General features: G+C 52.3%; 1 long non-coding RNA gene across 1 annotated transcript; it reads right to left on the bottom strand.

The window, feature by feature from the left end:
- Nucleotides 1–261: 261 nt before the first annotated feature.
- Nucleotides 262–15,652, bottom strand: LOC140108459 (uncharacterized). The gene is made up of 2 exons (XR_011851080.1): nucleotides 15,542–15,652; nucleotides 262–717 (listed from the first exon to the last, which is right to left on the bottom strand). It is a non-coding gene; the product is annotated as an uncharacterized lncRNA (long non-coding RNA).
- Nucleotides 15,653–15,856: the final 204 nt, after the last annotated feature.

The raw sequence follows: 15,856 nt of genomic DNA, 5'->3' as shown, positions 1-15,856 counted from the left end.
GGTACCATATCTACAGTATACAGCAGCTTGGTTCTGGTACCATATGTACAGTATATAGCAGCTTGGTTCTGGTACCATATCCATAGTATACAGCAGCTTGGTTCTGGTACCATATCTACAGTATACAGCAGCTTGGTTCTGGTAACATATATACAGGATCACAGTCCCTGTCATGAGATCTTATCTCTATAACTTTCCATAACTTCACACACAAAGAGAATCTGATAAAGACAGTTACCAAGAAATGGGCAGAACTTTCCGGAACGTTGTTAAATAGATTTATTTCTGTACAATCAGAAGAAGATTTCCTTATTACGAGGCAAATGGAGAACAACTGGTTAATAAACATGTGAGAGTGTCCCAGCATTCCCAGCGCTGCTCGTATAGACTCCGGAGTGATGGGCCCCTGCAGACCATCTCACCTCCCACGTATCAGGCAGTTACACCCCTTATACATTGTTATGTAGATTTCTTTAGACTGGAAAACCCCTTTAAGAGCCAAGAATTAGTCTATGAGCCGGAACAATGAGACCTTCCCGCTGTGTGGTGCGGAGGCTACAGTGTATTATATTCCATGACACTACTAGAGTATAATACAGAGAGACCCTATGTATACAGAGGGCACGGTACATGGGGTCGGGATCTCATCACTGGACACGTGCAGCAGCTTCTTCTGTCTCCATCATCACAGGATCTCAGAAGCTTCAGAGGAAGAACCTGGAAGAAAGGAGGAAATTAGTTGTACCAGAGATACAGAGACTGGAAGAGTCACAGAGACATCAGCAGGTTGTACCAGAGATACAGAGACTGGAAGAGTCACAGAGAGACATCAGCAGGTTGTACCAGAGATACAGAGACTGGAAGAGTCACAGAGAGACATCATCAGGTTGTACCAGAGATACAGAGACTGGAAGAGTCACAGAGAGACATCAGCAGGTTGCACCAGAGATACAGAGACTGGAAGAGTCACAGAGACATCAGCAGGTTGTACCAGAGATACAGAGACTGGAAGAGTCACAGAGAGACATCAGCAGGTTGTACCAGAGATACAGAGACTCGAAGAGTCAACGAGAGACATCAGCAGGTTGTACCAGAGATACAGAGACTGGAAGAGTCACAGAGAGACATCAGCAGGTTGTACCAGAGATACAGAGACTGGAAGAGTCACAGAGAGACATCAGCAGGTTGTACCAGAGATACAGAGACTCGAAGAGTCAACGAGAGACATCAGCAGGTTGTACAAGAGATACAGAGACAGGAAGAGTCACAGAGACATCAGCAGGTTGTACCAGAGATACAGAGACTGGAAGAGTCACAGAGAGACATCAGCAGGTTGTACCAGAGATACAGAGACTGGAAGAATCACACAGAGACATCAGCAGGTTGTACCAGAGATACAGAGACTGGAAGAATCACACAGAGACATCAGCAGGTTGTACCAGAGATACAGAGACTGGAAGAGTCACAGAGAGACATCAGCAGGTTGTACAAGAGATACAGAGACTGGAAGAGTCAACGAGAGACATCAGCAGGTTGTACCAGAGATACAGAGACTGGAAGAGTCACAGAGAGACATCAGCAGGTTGTACCAGAGATACAGAGACTGGAAGAGTCACAGAGACATCAGCAGGTTGTACCAGAGATACAGAGACTGGAAGAGTCACAGAGAGACATCAGCAGGTTGTACCAGAGATACAGAGACTGGAAGAGTCACAGAGAGACATCAGGTCAGACTTGGTGTAGATTTCCGCCATATCCTGACTCGCTGGATTTACATAAATCTCTGCTGGAAAAGGACAGAAGGTAAGAACCTGCCCCCTCCCGCCCCGTGTTAATCTTACTTTCAGAAAACCTATAAAAATGCTAGAATTTCAGCGTTTACATGTCTTGTCTAACAAACCGCGGAGGATGAGGCCCATGTCCCCCATTATTCTCTTACAAGAAATATGTTGGAGGTTGTGTCGTCTTATGATGGCCACTGACATAGAAGACGTTACAAGCTTCTGGGACACCTCAGGCCCCTTCATCAGGCCAGCATAACACAGATCAACAGACCCTTAATGAGATGACTGGGGCAGTGCGATGGTTTATTGCCTCCAATAACATATATACCCCAGAATGATACAGGAGCCATGTACAACATGTCCAGCAAAAAACAAGCCATCAACCAGATCCGTAGCCAAAAACATAAAAATGTTCTGCCACTTGGGAAGCGGCGATGCAAAAATTATTGATTTTTCCCCACGTTAGGGTTTTATTTGGAAATTTATTGAAACAAAAAGTATTCAAGTCTGGTCCCCATAATCATATCGCAGACGTGCTGCAGACTCCTCAGCTCTCAGCCCCCACCTTTGTGCTCCTGTACAGCTCCTCCCTCCTGCTCCTTCACAGAGATCACAGCCTGGTCTGCTGCCATCAATGGGGGAGGAGCTGTACAGGACTATAAAGGTGCATCCAAAGCAAAGCCTAACCCCTGGGACTACACAGAGGAGTCTGTCAGGGTGCATGGTAAATAAATCACACAATTATATTATAATTTGGGTAATGTAAAGGAAAGTTGTATTTTTCTTCTATTTTCCTACTTTGGCAGCACAACCCCCTGGAGTTCCCGCTGTATTATCACCTGCTATAGTACATCAGGATATTCATCCAACCACTTAGAGAATTGGGTGGTGGCTCCTCTGACAAAACACGAGAGCCAAAATGTGGGAAAATGATTTCTGTCCTTGATCATAGAAATGTTTGCTTTAGGGCTTTTTGGGCCTAACACTAAGTATCTGTGAAGTCCGGGCTGTCCCGAGCTGATGATGGAGTGCAGACTCAGGTACGTGACTTATGTGGGAGAAGTGTGAGAGCAGCGGCTCCTCTGTACACACTGTGGGAGATTTGGCCCAGTAGAGACCGTGGTAGCGGGGTGCTGTGATGCAGTTCAAGGCAGGGACACCAAGGTACAGTCCAGTCCAGGTCTCGCCTGCGTTTATTGCAGCAGGAACAAAATAAAACAGCCTTCACATTCAGGCAACAAAACAAAATAATATCCTACCCGTCGGGGCGCTAACTATACAATGGTTCTCTGACTCACCACTAACAAAAATACTTTGCTGCTCCAGGCACAGAGGTCAAGGCTGCGTGCTCTCCAGCCTCCTGTCAGAGAGAGACCACACTCAGCGGCTTTATGCAGGCTGACTGGGCTGCTCCCACCACCTGTGTCCAAGGTGCTGGACAACCCAACCTCAGCACTAAGGCCTTGCATAATAGCAAAACCTAGGGGAAACATACCGCCCATCCACAGTTAACCCCTTCAGTGTCTCACATACCCTCCCCCTCTGTTTGACCCTGTGGGGGCGAACACTTTTGGCCATCAGACAGTGGGTACGAGACAGGGCATCAGCATTCTTATGCAGCTTTCCTGCTCGATGTTCTACCGTGAACTTGAAATTCTGCAACATTAGGAACCACCTTGTGACCCTGGCGTTCCTCTCTTTAGCCTGACTCATCCAGGTGAGGGGAGAGTGATCGGTCACTAGTGTAAACTGTCGCCCTATCAAGTAATACCTCAGGGATTCCAGAGCCCATTTAATCGCCAAGCACTCCCTCTCAACTATACTATAGTTCTTCTCAGGAGGTGTGAGCTTGCGGCTCAGGAATGTCACAGGATGTTCCTCACCCTCCACTACTTGGGACAGGACAGCCCCTAAGCCCACGTCAGAAGCGTCAGTCTGCACAATAAAGGTCTTGGTGAAGTTAGGGGTGATCAGTACCGGTCCCTCGCACAAAACCGTCTTAAGTCGCTGAAACGCCCCCTCAGCCTCTTCACTCCACTTTACCATCACCGACCTGCTACCCTTGGTCAGGTCAGTCAGGGGTGCCGCTATTGTCGCAAAATCAGGAATAAATCGGCGATAATAGCTCACTATGCCTAGGAAAGCCCTCACTTGCTTCTTGCTCATATGTCGTGGCCACTGCTGGATCGCCTCCACTTTATTTACTTGGGGTTTGATGACACCTCGCCCAATACGGTACCCCAGGTAACGGGCCTCTTCCAGACCCAGTGCACATTTATGGGGGTTCGCTGTCAACCCTGCTGCCCCCAGGGAGTCTACCACTGCTTGTACCTTGGCTAGATGACTCTCCCAATCGTTACTATAGACTATGATGTCATCCAGGTAGGCCGAGGCATATTTCCGGTGAGGTTTTAGCACGAGATCCATTAACCTCTGGAATGTGGCGGGAGCCCCATGTAGCCCAAAGGGGAGTACCACATACTGAAATAGCCCACCCGGAGAAACAAAAGCTATCTGTGAGGGGTACCTGCCAATAACCTTTCATCAGGTCAAGGGTGGAGAAGAACCTAGCCTGTCCAAGTCGTTCTATCAACTCGTCAACTCTAGGCATAGGGTAAGAATCGAATTTGGATACCTCGTTCAACTTCCTAAAGTCATTGCAGAACCGTAGGGAACCATCAGGCTTGGGAATCAACACAATAGGACTCGACCAGTCACTTTTAGACTCCTCGATAACCCCCAGGTCTAACATCTGCCTGACTTCTTCGGATATGGCTTGGCGGCGCGCTTCAGGGACCCGGTAAGGTTTTAGGTGTACCCGTATGTGGGGTTCGGTTATGATGTCATGCTTGATGACTGAAGTACGACCCAGTAACTTAGAGAACCCATCAACATTACGGAGCACAAACTCCGTCGCTTCCTGAATCTGGGCCCTGGAGAGGGACTCCGAGATCCGTACTTCAGGCACCTTGGCATCGGGTACACCTACCTCCGGTGTCACCTTCTTGGGGACAGACGCTTTTCCTACTGCCACGGCTATCAGGGACTCTCTTTCCCTCCATGGCTTTAGGAGGTTCACGTGGTATATCTGTTCAGGTTTCCTCCTCCCCGGCTGATATACCTTGTAGTTAACCTCCCCCACTTTCTCCATGACCTCATATGGACCTTGCCTAGCCAAGAACTTACTCTCAACGGTGGGCACCAGAACTAACACTCTGTCGCCTGGGTTAAAGGTCCTGAGTCTGGCTGATCTATTGTAGACCCTACACTGGGCCTCTTGTGCCCTTGTCATGTCCTGCATAAGGGAGACGTGTTCAATCACACTACGGTGGGGGGTCCTTTCCTGTTCCCAGGTCTCCTTAGCTATGTCGGCCATATAACAGCTCAAAGGGTGAGAAACCTGTGGAAGACTGGGGTACCTCACGTATGGCAAACATCAAATAAGGCAACAAACAATCCCAGTCCTTCCCATCCTTGCTGACCACCCTCTTTAGCATCCCCTTCAAGGTCTTGTTAAACCTCTCGACCAGGCCATCTGTCTGAGGATGATATACAGAGGTGCAGAGCTGTTTAACCTGCAGTAATTTACACATCTCCTTCATTACTCTAGACATGAATGGGGTTCCCTGGTCAGTCAAGATTTCCTTGGGGAGGCCTGTACGGGAGAATACCTGGAACAGCTCCCTAGCAATGTTTTTGGAGGAGGTGTTCCTTAATGGGATTGCCTCTGGATACCGCGTAGCGTAGTCCAGGATAACCAGGATGTACTGATGCCCCTTGTGGACTTGACTATGGGGCCAACCAAATCCATTGCAATCCGTTCAAACGGCACCTCTATGATTGGTAACGGGACCAGAGGACTCCTGAAGTGGGACACCGGGGCAGTAAGTTGACACTCAGGGCAGGAGCTATAATACCTGTTTACCTCCTCCCACACCCCGGGCCAGAAAAATCTCTGCAGGATCCTCTCTCGGGTCTTCTCAGCACCTAAGTCCCCTTTCAGCACATGTTTATGTGCCAAATCTAGCACCAGCCTACGGTGAGATTGGGGTACTACAAGTTGCTCAACCTCCTCACCCCGTATCTGGTCAACCTTGTACAACAGTTCCCCAACAATCACCATTCGGGGGTATATTTTGTCAGCCCCTGGTATTTGGAGTACCCCATTTATCACTTTAACATTCTCCCGTGCTTTAAATAAGGTAGGGTCCTGTAGCTGTGCAGCCCCAAAATTTTCACGGGAAATCTCAAGGTCCGGCATGTCGGCCCCCTCCTCGTGACCCTCGACCTCACCAGCTAGGACCTCTAGGGGAGAGAATTCATCACCTGGGGTCACCCCTACTGCTGGTGTGGGTACATTGGCCTCGAAGGGTTCAGGGGCCAAGGCCGGGCATATCCGATGTCCATTATCTGTAATAGCACCTGAGGTGGGTCTTCGTCTCCAGAGGTCCCAAAACACCGGTAAATCGCTGCCAATAATAGCCTCATGAAACAGGGTCCCCACCACCCCCACTTTATGGGTGATAGTACCACAAGGGGTATGTAGGTTGATGACAGCAGTGGGATATTCGCGAGTGTCCCCATGTATACACAACACTCCCACTTTACGCCCACTGTACAGTCCAGGATCAACCAAAGTTCCCCGCACCAGGGTGACCAGACTCCCTGAGTCTAGCAAGGCTTCCACCGTGTGACACCGATTGTGACCATACACACTTGGGGTTCTGCATCCGTGACTGACTCAGCTGCCAGAACCGACCGGGCAAACAGTGACATTCGCCGGGTCTGGTTGCAGTCCATTGGCTCCACTGACAGTGGACAGTTGGCAGCAATATGGCCCATTTCATGGCATCGCCAGCACAGGATAAGACTGTGACCTCTGTCACGGGCCTCGTTGGGTTTCTGTGTATCCGAGCCCCCCAATGAACCCCCTCCCAACCTGACCTGTCTCCCCTTTTCTGCAGTAGCAGTCTTACCAGATGGTTTGGTGACCCTGGCACTGCTTCGTGCGGGAGACATAAGTAGAAGATCCTCTGTAGCCCGATATCTCTCTACTAGGGACACGAGTTCCTCAGCATTGGTTGGACCGGCCTGTCCAATCCACCGCTGGAGCTGAGAGGGCAGAGAACGGGTGAACTTGTCGAGAACCACTCTCTCTACCATCTGTGCTGGGGTGCAGTCCTCTGGCTGTAGCCACTTCCGGACAAGATGGATCAGATCGGCTGGAACAAACTTGTATGGTGACCCCAAGACGAGCCAGAATCTCCTCCTTTAGCTGGGGGTACTCACGGGCCTCCGTTTCACTCAGGTCGTAGTAAGCCTTCTGCGATTCACCTGTCAGGAACGGTGCCAGGACATCTGCCCACTGCTCAGCTGGTAACTCCTCTCGCTCAGCTACTCGCTCGAACACAGTGAGATACGCCTCCACGTCGTCGGTCGCCGTCATCTTTTGTAAAGCCTTTTGCACTGCAGCCCGTGCGGAATGCTGGACAACTGGATACCCTTGCAAACCAGTATGGGACCCCTCAGTAGCCGTCGCTTACGGTGCTGCCATAATGCCAGAAAACTTTTCCATCATTAGCTGGAACATGGCTCGGGACTCTGCCTGCAGCTGGTGGGACCTCTCCTCCTGCTGCTGGAACATGGCTTGCTGCAGCTGTCGATTAGCTCGGGACTCTTCCTGTTGTTGCTGGAGCATGGCTTGCTGCAGCTGCCGATTAGCCTGGGACTCTTCCTGCTGCTGGCGGGATCTCTCCTCCTGCTGCTGGAGCATGGCCTCCATCTTGGCTTTATCCTGCAATTTGCCTGCTGCTTTCACCCAGGCCATGCAATGTTGCAGGATGTAGCGAGCCTTTCAGTTGTGTGTCTTTTTGAACTGCCCGCAATCCGAAGCACCATATGTGGGAGATTTGGCCCAGTAGAGACCGTGGTAGCGGGGTGCTGTGATGCAGTTCAAGGCAGGGACACCAAGGTACAGTCCAGTCCAGGTCTAGCCTGCATTTATTGCAGCAGGAACAAAATAAAAGAGCCGTCACATTCAGGCATCAAAACAAAATAATATCCTACCGGTCAGGGTGCTAACTATACAGTGATTTTCTGACTCACCACTAACAAAAATACTTTGCTGCTCCAGGCACAGAGGTCAAGGCTGCGTGCTCTCCAGCCTCCTGTCAGAGAGAGACCACACTCTCAGCTCTGCTCAGCGGCTTTATGCAGGCTCATTAGGCTGCTCCCACCACCTGTGTCCAAGGTGCTGGACAACCCAACCTCAGCACTAAGGCCTTGCATAATAGCAAAACCTAGGGGAAACATACCGCCCATCCACAGTTAACCCCTTCAGTGTCTCACAACACTTACACTCAGCGTAATCTACTGAATAGCTCGTCCTGCGCCCTCCCCCCGGGCCGGACCTTTACTTTCAGTGCAACGGGATTCCCTGAGATCCGAGTAGAAACGGACCGGCGCCAGATCTGGGAGTTATACAGTTTTCAGTGTTTGGAATAGGAGGCGACACTTAACCCCTTCCCGACGCGCGGCGTACTAGTACGGCGCGCGCCGGGTCCCGGTGCATGGAGAGGGCTCGCGGGCCGAGCCCTCTCCATAGCCGGTAAGTCTTTGCTGCATATTGCAGCAAAGGCTTACCGGTAACACCCGCAATCGGTGCTAGCACCGATCGCGGGTGTTCTCACCTCGATCGCCGCCGGCAATGCTGCCGGCGGCTTCAAAGAGATGGCGCCGCATGGGCGCCGCCATCTTGTTGTGGATCGCTGCTCCCCGATGACGTCACAGGGAGCGGCGATCCGTCGCCATGGTAACCTCGGGTGTTCCGAATACCAGAGGCTACTTCGTTTTGCTAGTTGCACATTGTAATGCATGGGGAGTAAAATCCACATATACTGCCATACTGTAGCATGGCAGTATATGATAGGATCGATCAGACTACCTAGGGTTAGAGTACCCTAGGGAGTCTGAAAAATAGTAAAAGTAAAAATAAAAAAAAGTTAAAAAAAAAAAAATTATAATAAAAAAACCTAAAAATTCCCTAGAACTGATATAAAAATAAATAAACAGTAAAAATCATAAACATATTAGGTATCTCCGCGTCCGAAAATGCCCAATCTATCAAAATATGATAATGTTTTTTCACTACATTTAACCCCGTAACGGAAAATAGCGTCAAAAGTCGAAAATGGCATTTTTTTGCCATTTTGAAAAATATAAAAAAATTAATAAAAAGTGATCAAAAGGTCGCACAGTCCCAAAAATTATAGTAATGAAAACGCCATCAAAATTCGCAAAAAATTACACTATCCACAGCTCCGTACACCAAAGTATGAAAAAGTTATTGGCCCCAGAAGATGGCAAAATAAAAAAAAAATATTTTGTACAGGAGGTTTTAATTTTTTTAAATGTATGAAAACATTATAAAACCTATACAAATTTGGTATCCACGTGATCGTACCGACCCAAAGAATAAAGTAGACATGTCATTTGGGACGCAGAGTGAAAGCTGTAAAATCCAAGCCCACAAGAAAACGTCACAAATGTGGTTTTTCACCATTTTCACTGCATTTGGAATTTTTTTCCCGCTTCCCAGTACACGCCATGGAATATTAAATACCGTCACTATGAAGTGCAATTTGTTACGCAGAAAATAAGCCATAACACAGCTCTTTATGTGGAAAAATAAAAAAGTTATAGATTTTTGAAGTTGGTGAGTGAAAAAATGGAAGTGAAAAAACTAAAAAAGGCCAAGTCCTTAAGGGGTTAAATAAAAACGTCTCGTTTCTTCGATTCCACATTTCAGGTGAGCGACTTCCTTCATCAGATGGATATATATACATTATACATAAAATCTCATATAACAATATTAAAGATGAGACATTTTTTTATCACCCATCAAACCACTTAAAAAACTTAGATCATTTAACTTCTGTCAGACAATGGGGGTCATTTACTAAGGGCCCGAATCGTGTTTTCCCGACGTGTTACCCGAATTTTTTCAGTTTTGCGCCAATTTTCCCTGAATTGCCCAAGCATTTTGGCGCACGCGATCGGATTGTGGCGCACCGGCGTGCACGCAGCGGAAATCAGGGGGCGTGGCCGAACGAAAACCCGACGGATTTGGAGAAACCTCCGCATTTAAAAAAAAAAAGTGTCACTTGACACGCGCTTACCTGCACCAGACCTGGCTCGGTGAACTTCAGTGCACTCCGAGGGACTTCAGCGCAGCAGCGCCACCTGGTGGACATCGGAGGAACTACCTTAGTGAATCCCGGCTGGACCCGAATCCACCGCAGAGAACGCGCCGCTGGATCACGAATGAGTCCGGTAAGTAAATCTGCCCCAATAAGTTTTGGAGCATTTTTAGTTTTTTTTTTCCTTTTGGCTCCTTGTTACAAAAAAAGTAAAAACTCAGCGAATTGAATCCTCCATAAGAGCCAAAAATTTTATTAAGAAGCTACATCAAAAATAGTCAGAGGTGTATCTGTATATCTATATCCATTCATCATTACTATTTGTATCTGTATATAATGATATCATTTCCCAAAAGACCAATAGATGTTGGATATTTCTGGATCTTATTGTATTAATATTTCAGATTTAGAATTATTTTATCTCCGTTATCCGTGTATTTTATTTCCAGTTTTTCTCTCCATGTTTCGGCTCCATAGATTATGACGTTCATTATTATATAATCAAATAAAAAAGACATCTTTATTTACAATACAGAAAAACACTGAAAATTGTACAACTTCCTGTTCTGGTGCCGGTCCGGTCCATCTCCTGGTTTTACAGAGATCTGTGAGGTCTCTCAAGATCATTGATGGTGAAAGTTTTCGAGGCCAAACTACAGCCAAAAAAACAAAAAAAAAAATATAAATATATAGCAAAGTGCTGACACAGCAATTTAATCAGCAACATAATTCTCCTGCTCTGTCACAGCTCTCACTCTTATCGACTTGTCTTGAGGACAGCAATTCTGTTGAAAGAAGGAGGGAAATTCAGATCATCCTCGAAGCTTCAGGGTCCTCCTTGAATAGGATGAAGCTCCAATGATAATCCAGCCGTGTCCACACCTCCGCGCTCACAGGCCGCGAGTCACTCAACCTGTCCACACGTCCGCACTCCTTCTGCAGTCTCAGGAAGCCCAGAAAGCATTGCTGAGACCCCCGGGACTGCAGGAGGAGGCCGCGAGTCACTCAACCTGTCTGCTGAGACCCCCGGGACTGCAGGAGGAGGCCGCGAGTCACTCAACCTGTCTGCTGAGACCCCCAGGACTGCAGGAGGAGGCCACTAGTCACTTAACCTGTCTGCTGAGACCCCCGGGACTGCAGGAGGAGGCCACGAGTCACTCAACCTGTCTGCTGAGACCCCCAGGACTGCAGGAGGAGGCCGTGAGTCACTCAACCTTTCTGCTGAGACCCCCGGGACTGCAGGAGGAGGCCGTGAGTCACTCAACCTTTCTGCTGAGACCCCCGGGACTGCAGGAGGAGGCCGCGAGTCACTCAACCTGTCTGCTGAGACCCCCGGGACTGCAGGAGGAGGCCGCGAGTCACTCAACCTGTCTGCTGAGACCCCCGGGACTGCAGGAGGAGGCCGCGAGTCACTCAACCTGTCTGCTGAGACCCCCGGGACTGCAGGAGGAGGCCGCCAGTCACTCAACCTTTCTGCTGAGACCCCCAGGACTGCAGGAGGAGGCCACGAGTCACTCAACCTGTCTGCTGAGACCCCCAGGACTGCAGGAGGAGGCCACGAGTCACTCAACCTGTCTGCTGAGATCCCCAGGACTGCAGGAGGAGGCAGTGAGTCACTCAACCTGTCTGCTGAGACCCCCAGGACTGCAGGAGGAGGCCGCGAGTCACTCAACCTGTCTGCTGAGACCCCCGGGACTGCAGGAGGAGGCCGCAAGTCACTCAACCTGTCTGCTGAGACCCCCAGGACTGCAGGAGGAGGCCGCGAGTCACTCAACCTGTCTGCTGAGACCCCCAGGACTGCAGGAGGAGGCCACGAGTCACTCAACCTGTCTGCTGAGATCCCCAGGACTGCAGGAGGAGGCAGTGAGTCACTCAACCTGTCTGCTGAGACCCCCAGGACTGCAGGAGGAGGCCGCGAGTCACTCAACCTGTCTGCTGAGACCCCCAGGACTGCAGGAGGAGGCCGTGAGTCACTCAGCCTGTCTGCTGAGACCCCCGGGACTGCAGGAGGAGGCCGCGAGTCACTCAACCTTTCTGCTGAGACCCCCGGGACTGCAGGAGGAGGCCACGAGTCACTCAACCTGTCTGCTGAGACCCCCAGGACTGCAGGAGGAGGCCGTGAGTCACTCAGCTTGTCTGCTGAGACCCCCGGGACTGCAGGAGGAGGCCGCGAGTCACTCAACCTTTCTGCTGAGACCCCCAGGACTGCAGGAGGAAGCCGCGAGTCACTCAGCCTGTCTGCTGAGACCCCCAGGACTGCAGGAGGAGGCCGTGAGTCACTCAACCTGTCTGCTGAGACCCCCAGGACTGCAGGAGGAGGCCACGAGTCACTCAACCTGTCTGCTGAGACCCCCGGGACTGCAGGAGGAGGCCGCGAGTCACTCAACCTGTCTGCTGAGACCCCCGGGACTGCAGGAGGAAGCCGCGAGTCACTCAACCTGTCTGCTGAGACCCCCGGGACTGCAGGAGGAGGCCACGAGTCACTCAACCTGTCTGCTGAGATCCCCAGGACTGCAGGAGGAGGCCGCAAGTCACTCAACCTGTCTGCTGAGACCCCCAGGACTGCAGGAGGAAGCCGCGAGTCACTCAGCCTGTCTGCTGAGACCCCCGGGACTGCAGGAGGAGGCCACGAGTCACTCAACCTGTCTGCTGAGATCCCCAGGACTGCAGGAGGAGACCGCGAGTCACTCAACCTGTCTGCTGAGACCCCCAGGACTGCAGGAGGAAGCCGCGAGTCACTCAGCCTGTCTGCTGAGACCCCCAGGACTGCAGGAGGAGGCCGTGAGTCACTCAGCCTGTCTGCTGAGACCCCCAGGACTGCTGGAGGAGGCCGCGAGTCACTCAACCTGTCTGCTGAGACCCCCAGGACTGCAGGAGGAAGCCGCGAGTCACTCAGCCTGTCTGCTGAGACCCCCAGGACTGCAGGAGGAGGCCGTGAGTCACTCAACCTGTCTGCTGAGACCCCAGGACTGCAGGAGGAGGCCGTGAGTCACTCAACCTGTCTGCTGAGATCCCCAGGACTGCAGGAGGAGGCCGCGAGTCACTCAACCTGTCTGCTGAGACCCCCGGGACTACAGGAGGAGGCCGCGAGTCACTCAACCTGTCTGCTGAGACCCCCAGGACTGCAGGAGGAGGCCACGAGTCACTCAACCTGTCTGCTGAGATCCCCAGGACTGCAGGAGGAGGCCGCGAGTCACTCAACCTGTCTGCTGAGACCCCCGGGACTGCAGGAGGAGGCCGCGAGTCACTCAACCTGTCTGCTGAGACCCCCAGGACTGCAGGAGGAGGCCACTAGTCACTCAACCTGTCTGCTGAGACCCCCGGGACTGCAGGAGGAGGCCACGAGTCACTCAACCTGTCTGCTGAGACCCCAGGACTGCAGGAGGAGGCCGTGAGTCACTCAACCTTTCTGCTGAGACCCCCGGGACTGCAGGAGGAGGCCGTGAGTCACTCAACCTTTCTGCTGAGACCCCCGGGACTGCAGGAGGAGGCCGCGAGTCACTCAACCTGTCTGCTGAGACCCCCGGGACTGCAGGAGGAGGCCGCAAGTCACTCAACCTGTCTGCTGAGACCCCCGGGACTGCAGGAGGAGGCCGCGAGTCACTCAACCTGTCTGCTGAGACCCCCGGGACTGCAGGAGGAGGCCGCCAGTCACTCAACCTTTCTGCTGAGACCCCCAGGACTGCAGGAGGAGGCCACGAGTCACTCAACCTGTCTGCTGAGACCCCCAGGACTGCAGGAGGAGGCCACGAGTCACTCAACCTGTCTGCTGAGACCCCCAGGACTGCAGGAGGAGGCAGTGAGTCACTCAACCTGTCTGCTGAGACCCCCAGGACTGCAGGAGGAGGCCGTGAGTCACTCAGCCTGTCTGCTGAGACCCCCGGGACTGCAGGAGGAGGCCGCGAGTCACTCAACCTTTCTGCTGAGACCCCCGGGACTGCAGGAGGAGGCCACGAGTCACTCAACCTGTCTGCTGAGATCCCCAGGACTGCAGGAGGAGGCAGTGAGTCACTCAACCTGTCTGCTGAGACCCCCAGGACTGCAGGAGGAGGCCGTGAGTCACTCAGCTTGTCTGCTGAGACCCCCGGGACTGCAGGAGGAGGCCGCGAGTCACTCAACCTTTCTGCTGAGACCCCCGGGACTGCAGGAGGAGGCCGCGAGTCACTCAACCTTTCTGCTGAGACCCCCAGGACTGCAGGAGGAAGCCGCGAGTCACTCAGCCTGTCTGCTGAGACCCCCGGGACTGCAGGAGGAGGCCGTGAGTCACTCAGCCTGTCTGCTGAGACCCCAAGGACTGCAGGAGGAGGCCACGAGTCACTCAACCTGTCTGCTGAGACCCCCGGGACTGCAGGAGGAGGCCGCGAGTCACTCAACCTGTCTGCTGAGACCCCCAGGACTGCTGGAGGAGGCCGCGAGTCACTCAGCCTGTCTGCTGAGACCCCCGGGACTGCAGGAGGAGGCCACGAGTCACTCAACCTGTCTGCTGAGACCCCCAGGACTGCAGGAGGAGGCCACGAGTCACTCAACCTGTCTGCTGAGACCCCCGGGACTGCAGGAGGAAGCCGCGAGTCACTCAACCTGTCTGCTGAGACCCCCAGGACTGCAGGAGGAGGCCACGAGTCACTCAGCCTGTCTGCTGAGACCCCCAGGACTGCAGGAGGAGGCAGTGAGTCAATCAACCTGTCTGCTGAGATCCCCAGGACTGCAGGAGGAGGCCGCAAGTCACTCAACCTGTCTGCTGAGACCCCCAGGACTGCAGGAGGAAGCCGCGAGTCACTCGGCCTGTCTGCTGAGACCCCCGGGACTGCAGGAGGAGGCCACGAGTCACTCAACCTGTCTGCTGAGATCCCCAGGACTGCAGGAGGAGGCCGCGAGTCACTCAACCTGTCTGCTGAGACCCCCAGGACAGCAGGAGGAAGCCGCTAGTCACTCAGCCTGTCTGCTGAGACCCCCAGGACTGCAGGAGGAGGCCGTGAGTCACTCAGCCTGTCTGCCTAGACCCCCAGGACTGCTGGAGGAGGCCGCGAGTCACTCAACCTGTCTGCTGAGACCCCCAGGACTGCAGGAGGAAGCCGCGAGTCACTCAGCCTGTCTGCTGAGACCCCCAGGACTGCAGGAGGAGGCCGTGAGTCACTCAACCTGTCTGCTGAGACCCCCGGGACTACAGGAGGAGGCCGCGAGTCACTCAACCTGTCTGCTGAGACCCCCAGGACTGCAGGAGGAGGCCACGAGTCACTCAACCTGTCTGCTGAGATCTCCAGGACTGCAGGAGGAGGCCGTGAGTCACTCAACCTGTCTGCTGAGACCCCCGGGACTGCAGGAGGAGGCCACGAGTCACTCAACCTGTCTGCTGAGACCCCCAGGACTGCAGGAGGAGGCCATGAGTCACTCAACCTGTCTGCTGAGACCCCCGGGACTGCAGGAGGAGGCCACGAGTCACTCAACCTGGATGGTCCTCGTACAGATTACCAGGTCTCAGCACAAATCGGCCTCACCGATCCTTCAGTGTCCCTCACTCACTTCTCAGGTTCACATATTCACTGCTCCCATTTCTCTTACCTTTACTCCTTTTTTCATAGTTTGCTGCACAAAATGATCATACAAATTAGTAGCACCAAAGCAATTGCTCCCAGGGATATCGCCGCGATGTCACCCACCAGGAGGCCTCCTGCAGGAATGAAGGAGCATGGAGAAGGTGTTAGGGGTTAATTACAAGAAGCATGAACAGTCCATAGATGGGTCCTGTGTGAGACAACGTATGGGGGGCAATGTGTGGACCCACTGTGGTCACGCCATGACCATGAACATCCCCTTTAAACAGATATTTCCTAATTTTTCATCCAAAATGTTGACCAAAAAATCCATCAAAGAAAA

This window comes from Engystomops pustulosus, unplaced genomic scaffold, assembly GCF_040894005.1.
Source record: "Engystomops pustulosus unplaced genomic scaffold, aEngPut4.maternal MAT_SCAFFOLD_132, whole genome shotgun sequence".
Taxonomy (NCBI): domain Eukaryota; kingdom Metazoa; phylum Chordata; class Amphibia; order Anura; family Leptodactylidae; genus Engystomops; species Engystomops pustulosus.
The sequence above is the reverse complement of the archived record's forward strand: the minus strand, read 5'-3'. Positions and strand labels throughout refer to the sequence as shown.